This window comes from Protopterus annectens, chromosome 12.part0 (assembly GCF_019279795.1).
Source record: "Protopterus annectens isolate FY-2018-M chromosome 12.part0, PAN1.0, whole genome shotgun sequence".
In the NCBI taxonomy this organism is placed as follows: domain Eukaryota; kingdom Metazoa; phylum Chordata; order Ceratodontiformes; family Protopteridae; genus Protopterus; species Protopterus annectens.
In genome coordinates, this window is record NC_056746.1 from 1,331,649,193 (window position 1) to 1,331,666,692 (window position 17,500).

The window sequence follows — 17,500 nt, forward strand, 5'->3', positions numbered from 1 at the left end:
CAGATCTGCTCTGAGTTACAACAGAATGGCATTAAATATACTGATCCCAAAGATATTGCCACTATCCTGGCAGATCGATTTAGTGCCAACTTCACCCCCTTCTCACTCCCTAAAGGGCCCATGTCAATACCAAAAGATTGCCAAATTCCGATAATCATGGCCACACAGGTAGAAACCGCACTCTCCAAAGCTAAGAATACAGCATCCATGGGACCAGATGACATCCCAGGCTGTGTACTACATGAACTACAAAATGAACTGGCACCTCACCTAAGTGTCATGTTTAATCATAGCCTCACCTCAGGCTTCCTGCCCACTGAGTGGTGCACAGCTACAGTTATCCCACTCCACAAGGGAGGATCCACCTTGGATCCTGGGAATTACCATCCCATCAGTCTGACAAGCCTGATCTGCAAGGGCATGGAACGCATTATAATGGAACTTATAAACAAAGACATTGGCAACCTACAAACACTGGACCCCACCCAGTTTGGGTTTGTTAAGGGCCGATCTTGTCTCCTGAATCTGATTGACTTCTTCAAATCAGTCTCCAGAGCTGTGGACGAGGGTAAGGCAGTCCACACAGCCTATCTGGACCTTGCCAAGGACTTCGACACCATCCCCCACTCTGGAATCATAGATAAACTTACTAAGCTGGGCATAAATCCCTACGTCACTCGATGGGTTGCCAACTGGCTTACTGACAGAACCCAGACTGTAAAAGTAACCGACTCCAAATCCAGCTCCAGACAAGTGACAAGTGGAGTACCTCAGGGTTGAGTCCTGGGACCACTCTTGTTTGGCATCTACTTCTCTGAAGTACAGGCCAACACTAAGGGACTCTGGCTAACAAAGTTTTCAGATGACTACAAACTGGGAGCCATTATTGAATCCCCAAATGATGTGGATATTCTACAAAAGGGCCATACAGAAACAGATGCCTGGTGCCAGAGCCATGGGCTCAAGTTTAATGCCAAGAAATGTATAGTTATCCCCTTTGGAAAAAACATGTACCCATGAATTACCACATAGGTGGCAGGACACTAAACATCGAAAGTGTGATGAGAAACTTAGGGACACAGGTGGACAGTGGTCTCACTTTCGATAACCACATCACCACAACAGTCAGGAAATCCTTCTATGTGGCACACCTCATCACTAAGGGGTTTTGATCCAGAAAAAAGGAGGTCATTGTCCCACTGTACTCATCGCTCATTAGACCCATTATAGAGTATAATGCCCCATTTGGTATGTACCTCACAAGACATCTGCAACAGCTGGAAAGGCCACAGAAATACCTCACTAAAAGAATCACAGGCCTAAAGCAGATGCCATATACTGACCATCTAAAAAAACTCCAGCTATACTCTGTGGCATATCGTCTACTCAGAGGCGATCTCTGCTTAACATACAAGGCCATGTGAAACCCTGAGCTGCTTGACATGCTCCACTTAAAGAAATCCCAATCCCTCAGAGCCACACGCTCCAGGGATTTAAATCTTGTCATCACAATGAACAAAACATGCTGGAGGGATAGGTTCCTGACCCAGAGACTCCCCATACTCTGGAATAGACTGCCCATACATATCAAGCAAAGCGTCTCATTGGCCCTCTTCAAAAGGAACCTTGATGATTGGATGGGAGATAGGAAATTCACCCCGGGGATTATGTCAGTCACCCTGCTAGACAGGAGCCCGGAGAAGTAAATATTGTGGGAAGAAATATCCAGGGAATTGTTATGGCTAGGCTTGCATAGGCCCTAGGGCTGATAGCCTAGTACCAACCTATGAACCTATGAACTTATGCATTTATTCATTCACTTATAACTAGGCAATACTATACTGTGATAACTGTGGAGAAAATAAATGTATTAAGCTGGGTGGCCCCCAGAAGCCATGGGGATCTATATGCTCTGAGGTAAGTTCTAGAATTTTGTTTAACAACCTGATCATTAAATGATGGCTTGAACATAAATCCTGATTAAGGAAAAGAGATCAGCTTTACTCCTCAACTTTGAGTTTTCCTGCATTCTTTAATTCCCTAAATTGTTAGAACTACACTGTAATAACTGCAGAGGAGATAACAATTAGGCTGATGGTCTGCGGATCACTAGACACCCATAAGGCTTGGAGGCTGTAGATGCTGTGAGGTATATTTTAGCATTTGTTTTATATTTTAAGCAACTTAGTCATCCAACTGGTCATCTTATGATGGCCTGGAAAAAAGCATTATTAAGTAAAAAATCCTTATACCTCCTCTTTACCTTTGCTTTTTGCATCCTTTCAATACATCCTGACCACCCAGATCTGCATTGTAATAACTGTGACAGAACTAACTGAATTAAGCTGTATTTACCAGATGCCATGGGTGTCTAGATGCTATCAGGTACATTTCCAAGTTTGCTTAAACAATCATGTCATCCAGTGATATCAGCCTTACTCCTCAACTTTCTTTTCTCCTGTGTCCACTGTGTCCACTCATATCTTTATTAACCAGGACTGTAGGATAATACCTGTGAAAGAAATACCTGCAAGGGATCTGGGGGTCACTAGGTACCCAGAAGCCATGGGGTATAGATATTTGGAGTTTCATTTCACCACTGTGTTTTCAACCTTTTGATCCAATGACGGTCTCAACAAAAACTGTGAAAAAGGAAAGACAAAGTCTTATTTTTAAGGAAGAAATACGTTGATTGCAATGCTTAATGCAGAAAGTTCACAAAACAACAGTTCACACTAAACTGAGCAGACAGATGCTTGTGAGGATACATAAATCATATATACAGCACGGGTCCTGACCTCTTCCTCCAAAAGACCAAAACACAGCTATCATCTATGTATCTGTCTGATGTCAGACTGGGACAAATCTGAAAAAACAAAAAAAAAAAAAAAAAAAAACAAATAGAACATATTTCACCCTGTTGCTGACAGAAACATATAAACACCATACCATCTTACTCGCCCCCAAAATGCAGCCACCTGCATATACATTTCATTAAAAGTCAAAAATAATGATCACAATAATGTTTCCAGCGTGTTACTCCTAGACAGAACAATGCTCCTGTACAAGCTATATTGACCCTTTATGTACACCGCTGACAATTGTCAGGAAACTTAAGGAAATAATGACCATACTGTCCCCAGCCAATATACAGGCTATAGTGACCTATGCACATCTTTGAGGTTTCCGAAGAACATTAAAGAAATGATGACAATAATGGTGAACATAGGTCACTATAGCTTGCATACTGGTTTTAGACTAAATCAGATTCAGGTCAGAAACCACTATAAAGTCTGTGTCAAAATCCACCTATACAGCCTTGGGGGCATGGGACCATGAGAAACTCTGAATCTCTGTATGTTCTGGGATGCATTTATGCCTATTTTTGAAATATGACTTTAAACTGAACAAATGACAAGATGGTCAGTTGCTTTCTTCCAGACAACATCCACCAAGCAGTCATAACTGCTTCCATCTACAATTCAAGCATCTGATTGTAATAAAAGAGAATGGCCATGTAATGTATTGCACCTTTGCTCCACACAAAGCAGTTGTTAGACATTAAAGTATTCCAGTTTGCTTCTCACAAATCATATTAGGTCTGCAAAGACAGAATAATGAGCAATCAAAAGCAGGCAGCTAGTCATTTTCATCCACAGATAGGTCCAGCAATTAGAACTACTTTGTCTATGCATATCTCACACATCAGGTGAAGCAGTTTATCTTACTTCACACAAATGGACACTGGATCCAGCAAAGCCAGACAGTGAATATTTAAACTGAGCAAACAACAAGAAAGTAACTTACACAAAACGGTCAGCTTTCATCCCATTCAGCATTTATAGCTACTTCTCGGTCCATTTCACACAATTGTAATTATAACTGACTGCCATGCATAGCTCTTAATCTCTTTCCTCCACAAACAGGAACAAATCCAAAAATGATCAAGAACAATGAGATACACCTTTACACATTTTAATACTGTTAACCTGAGAAATTGACAGAATAAGAATTAACATGCAATTTCTGAAGTAAAAAAGTCTATAAATCTAATAGTTGCCATTGTTTATTAACTGTAGTCCATGACCTTTTCTATCCAAATCCCCAGTTTTAGGAGTGAATAGCAGGAGCAGAGCAAATGTTTGAGCCAAAATTAGTTGAGAGGTTTGCAACCATGTACTGTAGTTCACCTCTGTCCCATGTACACAGTAGCAATAGTAAATATTCCAAGTTACTTCACATAAACTTATATTAGCCTTGCAAAGCCAGAGTAATGAGCAAGCGACAGCAAGCAAGTGGTCATTTTCCTCCACAGGCAAAACTGGCAATTACAGCTATTCTGCCTGTGCACATCTCATGTGTCCAGTTACAAATTGAATCTTATTTCACACAGATGCACGCTGGTCCTGCAAAGCCAGATAATGACTGTTTAAACTGAGCAAACAAGAGTATAAGTTACTTTCAACAGACAGCTACCACTCCCCACCTATCAGCTATAACCACAGTGTCCACTTCAGATGTCTGAAATAAAAAAATTATAGCTGTGTATTGTATCTCAGTTTTGTTCTTTAGGAACAGTAGCCATATACAAATTACAGTATTCCAACTTGCTTCACCCAAGTCACATTAATTCTATAAAGTCAGAATAATGAGCTCAGAGCAGCCCTTTTGTCATATTCCCCATAGACGGGTCAGTATTTTTATACCTTATTGATTAAATCACATAATTAACAGAACAAAGTGTTTTTCATCAACATGCATTTTCCAAGGAATATGAAGCATGGAACTCAAGTTTCTGTCACTTCATTAATTCTCAGTGGTTTAGCAGAAAATCAAAATAATTTATGAGGACCCCACCACCTCCTGGATAAGCATAGTTGATGAAACCAGAAATTGTCAAATCAGGTACAGCTGAGAATTTGATCGGACTAGTCAGCCATCTTAAATATCTGGTTCCCCACCAGTACCATTACTGAAAAAAAATCTTAACTCATATCTCTCTGTTCATACTGCAGATTGTTTCCAGAGAGTTCTGGATTTGTTGACTTCCTGCTTCATCTAGCCCACAGACTACATAGACAATGAATCTGGTAGATTGTGGGTGAGCCAGAGCTGGAAGCCAACTAATCAAATGACCATCTCTACAAACACGTCCTCCCTAGGGTGCTGTACCTGTTTTATGTAATGGAATATGGGTGTTTTGTGCAGTGCATTTATTTATTTATTTCTGACTTAAAGAAACATCATGTTTCTTTACTTAAATAAATTAATTAAATAAATAAATACTAAGCATGCAGCCATACAAGAACAGTGAGCACAATGTTGGAGGTGCTTGTCTACTTAGTGTATGTGTAAGGTCGGGCCTGCATGTGCATTTTAAATACATTAACAACATTTGTTTTTCCTAGCTGCTTTTTACATGTGAGCCAGCTGACCATAAAGCCTTGATCATAAGTCTTTAACCTATTTGTTTTCCTGTCACTGTGGCATCTCCAGTGCAAGGGTGAGACATGACCAGACAGCCTGTCATCCAGACAGGAAATGAGGTGGCCTGTGCCCTCACCAACATCCCAGCAGTAGTAGTGCTACTAGTTAGATATAACTCCTCCCCTGCTGACTGATGTGAGCATCTGCATCATCACAAAGAGCATTATGCCCTCGATATGCATATACATGCTTCCATCATATGTCACTGAGGGTTACTATCATTGGCTTATCCTCATTAGCCCATGATCCTGGTCCTTTTAGTGGTATGATTGCCTTCTCTTTCATGGTGGTGGTGGTGGTGATCAAGCAGTCATCCTGAAGCCACCTGTCTGTCCCACGAGGATGGCTGAACTGGGATCAGCAGCTTACTACCACCCACCCATCCACACCCTTATGGCACCTGAGCTGCTATTTGAACGAGGGTCATTTAGGTCATATTCATAATTCAATCCTTCTATGCCACATAAACAGGATAGGTTCCTAGAAACTCTTTAAAAACACCTTCATTAAAAACAGATAAGATGCAAGTAATGTTAGCAATTTTGTACTGTATACTTCACCAGACATGGACATGTTTAGCTCACAGACATCTCATTTTACAGTAACAAACTAACAATATTTGAATTATTAATTAGCAGCTGTTGTTCATTCATTGTCTTAAAGGTTTAACTTTCAAGAAAGGCTTCATACAATATGCTGATTCAGTACTTGATGTCATGTAATGGATACTGCTGCCCTGTCCAGCAATAATAATAACAATAATTACTGTCACTGAATCACTGGCAAGATGTCCATCTGACCCATCATTGATCTTGTTTGGGAATGCATCCCACATGCTGGAAAGGTAGGCTTGTGGGATAATATTAAGTGGCCAGTTCTCCTTTCCTGTGGAAATGTTTGGGGACTTACAGTGATTTGAATGACTTTTAGTGGAGACACAAAACAGAGACATTGCAGCGGGAGAGAACATTGTGAGAGGCATTGAATGCTTGACCTGCAGATGTACACGTGGCAAACACTGACATCACTGGATGTCACTTCCCTAAGCAAGGATTCTGACCAGCCAGCCACAGTAAGATGGCTCCCAACAGCCACCTGCCTCTCTCTCTTTTTGGTTCTTGCTATCTGTCCTCAAGACTGATTAGTCATAAGGCTTTGTATACATGAGAAGCTGGGATGTCCACCCACTGATGAGATGTGGTCAGGATTTCTCAGAAAGGAGAAGCTGAGGTATTTAAGGAAATTTAGTGGGGGCCTGGGCTAAACTGGAAAATAGAGGCTGTAATGTTGGGGTTTGGGGTACATAATATCCAACCTCAGTATTATGAAGTTAGAATTTTTAGGTCTTGCAGAATATTAAGTATGTTTACAGAAAGTATTGCAATATGTCTTATTATGGTACAGTGCTGCACATATATTCAGATAGCTTTTTGATGATTTTTTCCTTATATAAAATGAGTTTCAGTTTTAGCAAGTACCCAGAGAGGTAAATCCCTCTCTATATTACAATCCACATGAAGTATACCTTTATACTGCATCACTCTTTGGACAAATAATGGTATCTGTATATTTACTGTATTTACTTAGTGTGCAGTTTCTACATTTAAAGATGCCTATCTCAGTTTCAATAAAACAGACAACACACCAGAAAAGGCACCAAAGCTAGGATATGATGATGTGTGTGTGTTGGATTGTGCATTTCCTTTGTTTATTACAAGACTTATTCACAATGTTTTTAAAGACGTTTTTTAATAAACAGAGGAAAGCACTGGACTATATTCTGGCTATGATTTATTTTATGGTATGTTAATGCTTTATTTTCCAGTTTATATACACTGACAGTGTCAGGAGTGTGATTTTTTGTTTTTGGTGATGTTCTTCTAACTTGTTTATTATATGACTGCTATTTCAAATTCTAACTTATTTTATATATAAATGTAAAGTCTAGAATTCAAAAATGATAGTGTGATGTGGAAGCTGCAGCTCAGCAGGTTTTCTCCTGATGCTAAGCCTTTCTCATTCAGTGGTAGTTCTACCTCTGATGCTTACCCCTCATGGAGAACAGTCCTGTGGAGAAAACTGCATGCTAATATGGCAGTCCAGGAGAGTGGTTAATGTGACTTAGCAATATGCTCATGCCCAGAAATGTCTACAGCTCCCAATAAAACATGGCAGTAAGCCATTCACTCCTATGGGAGCATCCACAGTGCAAGTAAATGCAGAAAAGACGTGGGGGTGAAGGTATTAGTCTATGTATCTCTGTGGATGTATGTGCTCAAGTTTGTAGGTACATGACTGAGGATGCATGAATGCAGGTGATCAGAGCAGTTTGTATATATGCGAGTATGTGTGTGTGTGTGTGTGTGTGTGTGTGTGTGTGTGTGTGTGTGTGTGTGTGTGTGTGTGTGTGTGTGTGTGTGTGTGTGTGTGTGTGTGTGTGTGTGTGTGTATGTATGTGTGTGTGTGTGTGGCTGTGTGTGTGTGTGTGTGTGTGTGTGTGTGTGTGTGTGTGTGTGTGTGTGTATGTGTGTGTTGGATTGTGCATGTGAACATATGGTTGAGTGTTTCTCTGGGCTTGATCAAGTGTGGGTTCTTGTTTGTTGATGAGTGGATGTGGGTATGTGTGGACATGAGTGCACGCGTATGTGTATGTGTGTGTGGGGTGTGTGTGTGTGTGTGTGTGTGTGTGTGTGTGTGTGTGTGTGTGTGTGTGTGTGTGTGTCTAGGGGGCTGCATTTGCTAATGCAATGCTTGAGATGCAAGGGAGAACATTAGAGTGATCAGGTTTGATAGTACTAGTGTTTATGAGGTATGTCCATGAGCAGATAATGTTGCCGTTCTCACTGGATATATAATATTTGACACTCCAGGAATGAAAACATGTGGTTGTTATTGTCACCTGTCATGGCAACCAGAAAGCTTCATATCAGGAAGTATCAGCAAAGGGGTGAAATTGTTGCATTTCATATACAAAGCTGAGGCCTGGTATGAATTTACAGCAGGAAATGTATAAAACAGGGGATGGACACAAAGGTTGAAGCCTCTGAGAGAGTTTTCAAGGTGAAATAAAAAGGTCAGAATTCAAGTAGAGCTACTGTAATGTCACTGAAAAAGAAAGCAAATGAGGGCATTATCCATGGACAGCAGGATGTGAATCAGACTAGAATGGAAAGTGCTACTAAAGGCTCCAGAGTGGGAAGAGACAGGTAGCTGTCACACTACTGCAAAAGATCCCATGACACTATCGAAAAGAGTAGGGGTAGTTCCCTGTGCCCTGGCCTAATTTCTACTAGAAGTATAAATACCATGCCCAGTGTCCCCTGTAATGAGGCCACTAACCAAGTGGGACTAATCTAGTCAATGGAAGATAAAATAAATAAAAAAACAAAACACCAGATCTGTAGTTTGGGTTATATTTTTACGAAGAGATATGGAAGAAGGAATCTTCTGGATGTCATTCTGAGGTACAAAAATATCATAGTGTTATTATGAAACTTATTTCTAATGAGGTACAAATAATGAAATAGCCAGTGGTATCTCGGACTGACCAAAAACCTTAATACTTAGAATATGTGATGGTGCAATTGACCTGACAGTGAGGCATCACCGTATATCACTACTCATTCATTCATTTTCTGATAACTTATTTTATCCTTTCATGTCACACATTAATGACATCAATACATTTTGCCGCCTTCTCTTTTACAGAGTCTACAAGTCTTCCGGAATATAATTTTCTCACTGAAATGTGCTCCAGTATGCTTGATTTGACATCTGCAGTCAAAATATACAAAAGGTTGATCAAATACTCAAACTGCCCCATCAAAGCAAATCAGTCCATTATGAAACAGTCTTTCCTGAGTTTACATTAATCTTCACAATGTTACAGCTTTAAAAGAAAAGTCCAAAAGGTGCAAAAATAAGAGACTGCATGTTTGCTTCAGCTTTGTCTCCTGAGATTAGTTCCCATAGTAACTACCTTTGTAATGGCTTAATAGTGCTTTAAAGAAGTTTGTAACTAAATTTCTTTTACTTCCGACTATTTGGCACATTTCCCATTCAGACACAAAAATGTCTTTCTGTCCTTTCTATTTAAAGCCACCACATAATAAGTATAATTATATATTAATCTTCCTTTACAGAATACAAGCTCTCATCTTTTAGCCTCTTGGCGGTCTACCAGACATGCTGCTTTATTTGCAGAGAGATGATCTGTCCTCATTCTTCATTGCACAACAGCAAATGGTTCCTTATCAGGTACAGCGACTGCTATGTGTCTTGTAAATGTTCCATCGGTGTAAGATAAAATGCTGGAATATTAAAAAAATCATGAGAATGAGACACAAATCTCTCAAAGGCAGAGCTTAATTGTTTGGAATAAAGTATACTAGTACAAAACTTTAAAAGGACCCATATGTTTTCTCACTCTAGCATATATGCTCAGGCACAAATACACACACACACACACACACACACACACACACACACACACACACACACACACACACACACACACACACACACACGCGTACGCAGGCACAGGCACGCACACACACACACACACACACACACACACACACACACACACACACACACACACACACACACACACACACGTATTTTTGGACATAGTTTCCTTGAAATTTTAAGTACTTTTTGGTCATAACCAAAGGGAACATAAAGAAGCTACATATTAGATTCCAGTGTACTCAGTGAGAAAGCAGAGAATTTATTCACCTCTGTGTTACATATTTATTTATTTGTTGTGAGTCATGTGGGTTTTATTCTACTGCACATGCAATACTATGAGTGAGTTTGTTAGTGAGTGTGTGTGTGTTTTTGTGTGCTCATATGTGTGTTTGTGTATGTGTGCGCATGTGTGTGTATAAGAATATGCTTGGAGTGATAAGTTGTATTTTGTAGAATGTTTATGAACTGTGATATATTGAAATATAGGTGCTGCAGTTACCCATGCTGGTGGTTTTATAATTATGGATTTATTGATATTTCTGTATTACATTGCATAAAATTCATAGTGTATAATATCAGCATATTCAAATACACGTAGTTTTATTTTAATAGATTGTGTATTATGTGTGATATATTTAGACAGGTAGTATCTTTCACAATAATAATAGTGGGAAAAGTTAAAAAAAGACATGCGTTCTTCTCTGCTCATATTAGTGTCAATAATTTTTACATGGATGCATTTATTTATCACAAGCTGTTGAGCAATTTACTACCGGCCCGAAGCTCAGCTACGACATGCATATGCATATATTTATTGCATTTGCCCATCTATTAAAATTGTAATGAACTCATGATGCATTTTATATATGAATGCTACATATGTATTTGTGCTTGACAATTGTCCCAGGTCATAACTGAAAAGGGTCTTTATCCAGGAAAACTATCTGGTTAATAAACTCAGACAGATAGGAAGACAAAAATACACTGACCAGGGAAAAAGTTCCACATTAGATATTACAGGCACACACAGACATAAGTGAATAGTAAATAGTACTTCAAAATTACATAAGTATGTACATGAGTAAACTTAGCGCCAGTCACAGTATCCAACAGTGGAAGGAAGTAAATCAAAAAGTTACAGTATATGGCATGGGATCATCAATCACAATTAAACAACTGATAACCGAAGTAAAAGTTACAGTATATGGCATGGGATCATCAATCAAAAATAAACAACTGATAACCGAAGTAAAAGTTACAGTATATGGCATGGGATCATCAATCACAATTAAACAACTGATAATCGAAGTAAAAGTTACAGTATATGGCACGGGATCATCAATCACAATTAAACAACTGATAACTGAAGTAAAAGTTACAGTATATGGCATGAGATCATCAATCACAATTAAATAACTGATAACCGAAGTAAAAGTTACAGTATATGGCATGGGATCATCAATCAAAAATAAACAACTGATAACCGAAGTAAAAGTTACAGTATATGGCACGGGATCATCAATCACAATTAAACAACTGATAACTGAAGTAAAAGTTACAGTATATGGCATGGGATCATCACTCAAAATTAAACAACTGATAACCAAAGTAAAAGTTACAGTATACGGCATGGGATCATCAATCACAATTAAACAACTGATAACCGAAGTAAAAGTTACAGTATATGGCATGGGATCATCAATCACAATTAAACAACTGATAACCAAAGTAAAAGTTACAGTATATGGCATGGGATCATGAAATACAATTAAACAACTAATAACCGAAGTAAAAGTTACAGTATATGGCATGGGATCATGAATCACAATTAAACAACTGATAACCGAAGTAAAAGTTACAGTATATGGCATGGGATCATCAATCACAATTAAACAACTGATAACCGAAGTAAAAGTTACAGTATATGGCATGGGATCATCAATCACAATTAAACAACTGATAACCGAAGTAAAAGTTACAGTATATGGCATGGGATCATCAATCACAATTAAATAACTGATAACCGAAGTAAAAGTTATAGTATATGGCATGGGATCATGAATCACAATTAAACAACTGATAACCGAAGTAAAAGTTACAGTATATGGCATGGGATCATGAATCACAATTAAACAACTGATAACCGAAGTAAAAGTTACAGTATATGGCATGGGATCATGAATCACAATTAAACAACTGATAACCGAAGTAAAAGTTACAGTATATGGCATGGGATCATCAATCACAATTAAACAACTGATAACTGAAGTAAAAGTTACAGTATATGGCATGGGATCATCAATCACAATTAAACAACTGATAACCGAAGTAAAAGTTACAGTATATGGCATGGGATCATCAATCACAATTAAACAACTGATAACCGAAGTAAAAGTTACAGTATACGGCATGGGATCATCAATCACAATTAAACAACTGATAACCGAAGTAAAAGTTACAGTATACGGCATGGGATCATCAATCACAATTAAACCACTGATAACCAAAGTAAAAGTTACAGTATATGGCATGGGATCATCAATCACAATTAAACCACTGATAACCGAAGTAAAAGTTACAGTATATGGCATGGGATCATCAATCACAATTAAACAACTGATAACTGAAGTAAAAGTTACAGTATATGGCATGGGATCATCAATCACAATTAAACAACTGATAACTGAAGTAAAAGCTACAGTATATGGCATGGGATCATCAATCACAATTAAACAACTGATAACCGAAGTAAAATTTACAGTATATGGCATGGGATCATCAATCACAATTAAACAACTGATAACCAAAGTAAAAGTTACAGTATATGGCACGGGATCATCAATCACAGTTAAACAACTGATAACCAAAGTGAAAGTTACAGTATATGGCACGGGATCATCAATCACAATTAAAAAACTGATAACCGAAGTAAAAGTTACAGTATATGGCACAGGATCATCAATCGCAATTAAACAACTGATAACCGAAGTAAAAGTTACAGTATATGGCATGGGATCATGAATCACAATTAAACAACTGATAACCAAAGTAAAAGTTACAGTATATGGCATGAGATCATCAATCACAATTAAACAACTGATAATCGAAGTAAAAGTTACAGTATATGGCATAGGATCATCAATCACAATTAAACAACTGATAACTGTAGTAAAAGTTACAGTATATGGCATGGGATCATGAATCACAATTAAACAACTGATAACCGAAGTAAAAGTTACAGTATATGGCATGGGATCATCAATCACAATTAAACAACTGATAACCGAAGTAAAAGTTACAGTATATGGCATGAGATCATCAATCACAATTAAACAACTGATAATCGAAGTAAAAGTTACAGTATATGGCATGGGATCATCAGTCACAATCAAACAACTGATAACCGAAGTAAAAGCTACAGTATATGGCATGGGGATCATCAATCAAAAATAAACAACTGATAACCGAAGTAAAAGTTACAGTATATGGCATGAGATCATCAATCACAATTAAACAACTGATAATAGAAGCAAAAGTTACAGTATATGGCATGGGATCATAAATCACAATTAAACAACTGATAACCAAAGTAAAAGCTACAGTATATGGCATGGGATTATCAATCAAAAATAAACAACTGATAACCGAAGTCTAATGTGCAGTTATAACATGGTCATTGAATAGTAACAGAGGTAATAAGAAGCCAAAAATTGTGCTATATGTCAGGGACGACATAGAGGAAATGTATTTAGAGAAACAATCTGTCAAAGTTACATAGTCTCAAAGCAAAATTAACTATAGGTTTGGTTGTAATTGTAGCATTTAAGCTTTTCAGTGCTTATATTCTTGGTTTGTTATTGTATAAAGAATTTTTTTTCGTTTTTCTTCTTATCTTTTTCTTTCCGCTACAAATTAGAGTTTTAACTATTTGACCTTATCTCACCTTATCTTATACACTATGTATATTTGCTTTCACCCAATGTTATTTCAGAGTGCCTGCATTTTAATTGATTTCCACTCCATAATGTTATGACATTTGATTGGTACATGCTACTCTCTGCTTATATTATTTGCTCTACATCTTACTTGTACTGTCGTTTTTGTTGTAATTCTCTGTATAAATTTGTATTTGTTATTTTATGCGTTTCCATATATAACTGTAACTTAATGCTGCATGGAGCTTTTCTCCCCGGGTCTCCACTGTACATGGGCTTCCAGCCCAGCCGGACAATTACCCGGTAAATAAATAAATAAATAAATAAAATGTTAACATTCTGTTTTTTTTCTATGTGTATGTGTGCATGTGTGTATACACACATACACACTCACACACACACACACACAAACACAGACACACACACACACACACACACACACACACACACACACACACACACACACACACACACACACACACACACAGACATACACCACACGCGCACACACGCTCACACACACACACGCACACACACACATGCATACACACGCACACACACACACACACACACACACACACACACACACACACACACACACACACACACACACACACACACACAAACACAAAGATAATACCACATGTTAGGGATGCCATGCCTTCATATGATAATACCATGTGTTAGGGAGGCCATTCCTTTATATGGTAACACCATGTGTTAGGGACATCATTCCTTCATATGATAATATCATCTTTTAGGGAGACCATTCCTTCATAAGGTAATACCATGTGCTAGGGAGGCCATTCCTTCATATGGTCATACCATGTGTTAGGGAGGCCATTTCTTTATATGGTAATGCTATATGTTAGGGATGCCATTCCTTCATATGGTCATAGTATGTGTTAGGGAGGCCATTCCTTCATATGGTAATAGGATGTGTTAGGGAGGCCATTTCTACATATGGTAATACTATGTGTTAAGGAGGCCATTCTTTCCTATGGTAATAGCATGTGTTAGGGAGGCCATTGCTTCATATGGTAATACCATGTGTTAGGGAGACCATTACTTCATATGGTAATGCCATGTGACAGGGAGGCCATTCCTTCGTATGGTCATACCATGTGTTAGGGAGGTCATTCCTTCATATGTTCATACCATGTGTTAGGGAGGCCATTCCTTAATATGGTAATAGTATGTGTTAGGGAGTCCGTTCATTCATATGGTAATACCATGTGCTAGGGGCATTATTCCTTCATATGGTAATACCACAGTGTTAGGAAGGTCATCCCTTCATATAGTAATACCATGTGTAAAGTGTATGTTCAAGAAAGTGTAATGATGATTAGACAAACAGCCAGTGGTGATCAGAAACGATACAGTCACACTCATATACATGCAATTAAACATGCTACATTCAGACCAACAGAAACATATCCATGCACGCATACAAACACACAACTATTCTCTTGGATGTTTCTTTGCTTGATAAATGCAGATACATGCATACACACTTACATTCGACTAGGCCTACACTGACATTTAGACAAACAGGCACATCTGCATATGCAAAAGCAATCAGTGAGGTAGGCACCTGCATACACATCTGAGAAACATTGTCTCAACTGTTGGACAGTAAGCTCACTGTAAGCTAAGATAGTATAAATACATACAAACGTACATACATGCATACATACATACATACACACATACATACACACACACACACACACACACACATATATATATATATATATATATATATATATATATATATATATATATATAGTATACATACATACATACACACATATATATAGTATATATATATATATATATATATATATATATATATATATATATATACATATATATATATATATATACATATATATATATATATATATATATATATATATATATATATTATATATATGGATCTAGGACAGTTGATCAAAAGACCAACTGTCTGAATCCAACCTTACCGAACACCGTTTACTGAAACTGCTTTCACCAAAAATGCAGTTTCGGTAAACGAAAGGTAAAACACACACACACAAACACACACAAAAACAAAAAAAAACACACACACTATGTACACCCCACACACCTCTACTTTTATATTCTCACTCCGAAATCACACTGTAGTGGGGAAAAGGGAATATTCTCTTATCCCTAATGTAGTCTGATCTCGTCCATCACCACTTCCCCCCGATTTCCTGTACTTTTACGAAAGTAAAAGTTACAGTATATGGCATGGGATCATCAATCGCAATTAAACAACTGATAACCGAAGTAAAAGTTACAGTATATGGCATGGGATCATGAATCACAATTAAACAACTGATAACCAAAGTAAAAGTTACAGTATATGGCATGAGATCATCAATCACAATTAAACAACTGATAATCGAAGTAAAAGTTACAGTATATGGCATGGGATCATCAATCACAATTAAACAACTGATAACCGTAGTAAAAGTTACAGTATATGGCATGGGATCATGAATTACAATTAAACAACTGATAACTGAAGTAAAAGTTACAGTATATGGCATGGGATCATGAATCACAATTAAACAACTGATAACTGAAGTAAAAGTTACAGTATATGGCATGAGATCATCAATCACAATTAAACAACTGATAATCGAAGTAAAAGTTACAGTATATGGCATGGGATCATCAATCACAATTAAACAACTGATAACCGTAGTAAAAGTTACAGTATATGGCATGGGATCATCAATCACAATTAAACAACTGATAACCAAAGTAAAAGCTACAGTATATGGCATGGGATTATCAATCAAAAATAAACAATTGATAACCGAAGTCTAATGTGCAGTTATAACATGGTCATTGAATAGTAACAGCGGTAATAAGAAGCCAAAAATTGTGCTATATGTCAGGGACGACATAGAGGAAATGTATTTAGAGAAACAATCTGTCAAAGTTACATAGTCTCAAAGCAAAATTAACTATAGGTTTGGTTGTAATTGTAGCATTTAAGCTTTTCAGTGCTTATATTCTTGGTTTGTTATTGTATAAAGATTTTTTTTTCGTTTTTCTTCTTATCTTTTTCTTTCTGCTACAAATTAGAGTTTTAACTATTTGACCCTATCTCACCTTATCTTATACACTATGTATATTTGCTTTCACCCAATGTTATTTCAGAGTGCCTGCATTTTAATTGATTTCCACTCCATAATGTTATGACATTTGAGTGGTACATGCTACTCTCTGCTTATATTATTTGCTCTACATCTTACTTGTACTGTCGTTTTTGTTGTAATTCTCTGTATAAATTTGTATTTGTTATTTTATGCATTTCCATATATAACTGTAACTTAATGCTGCATGGAGCTTTTCTCCCCGGGTCTCCACTGTACGTGGGCTTCCAGCCCAGCCGGACAATTACCCAGTAAATAAATAAATAAATAAATACAATGTTAACATTCTGTTTTTTTTCTATGTGTATGTGTGCATGTGTGTATACACACATGCACACACACACACACACACACACACACACACACACACACACACACACGCACACACGCACACACACACACACACACACGCACACACACACACATGCACACACG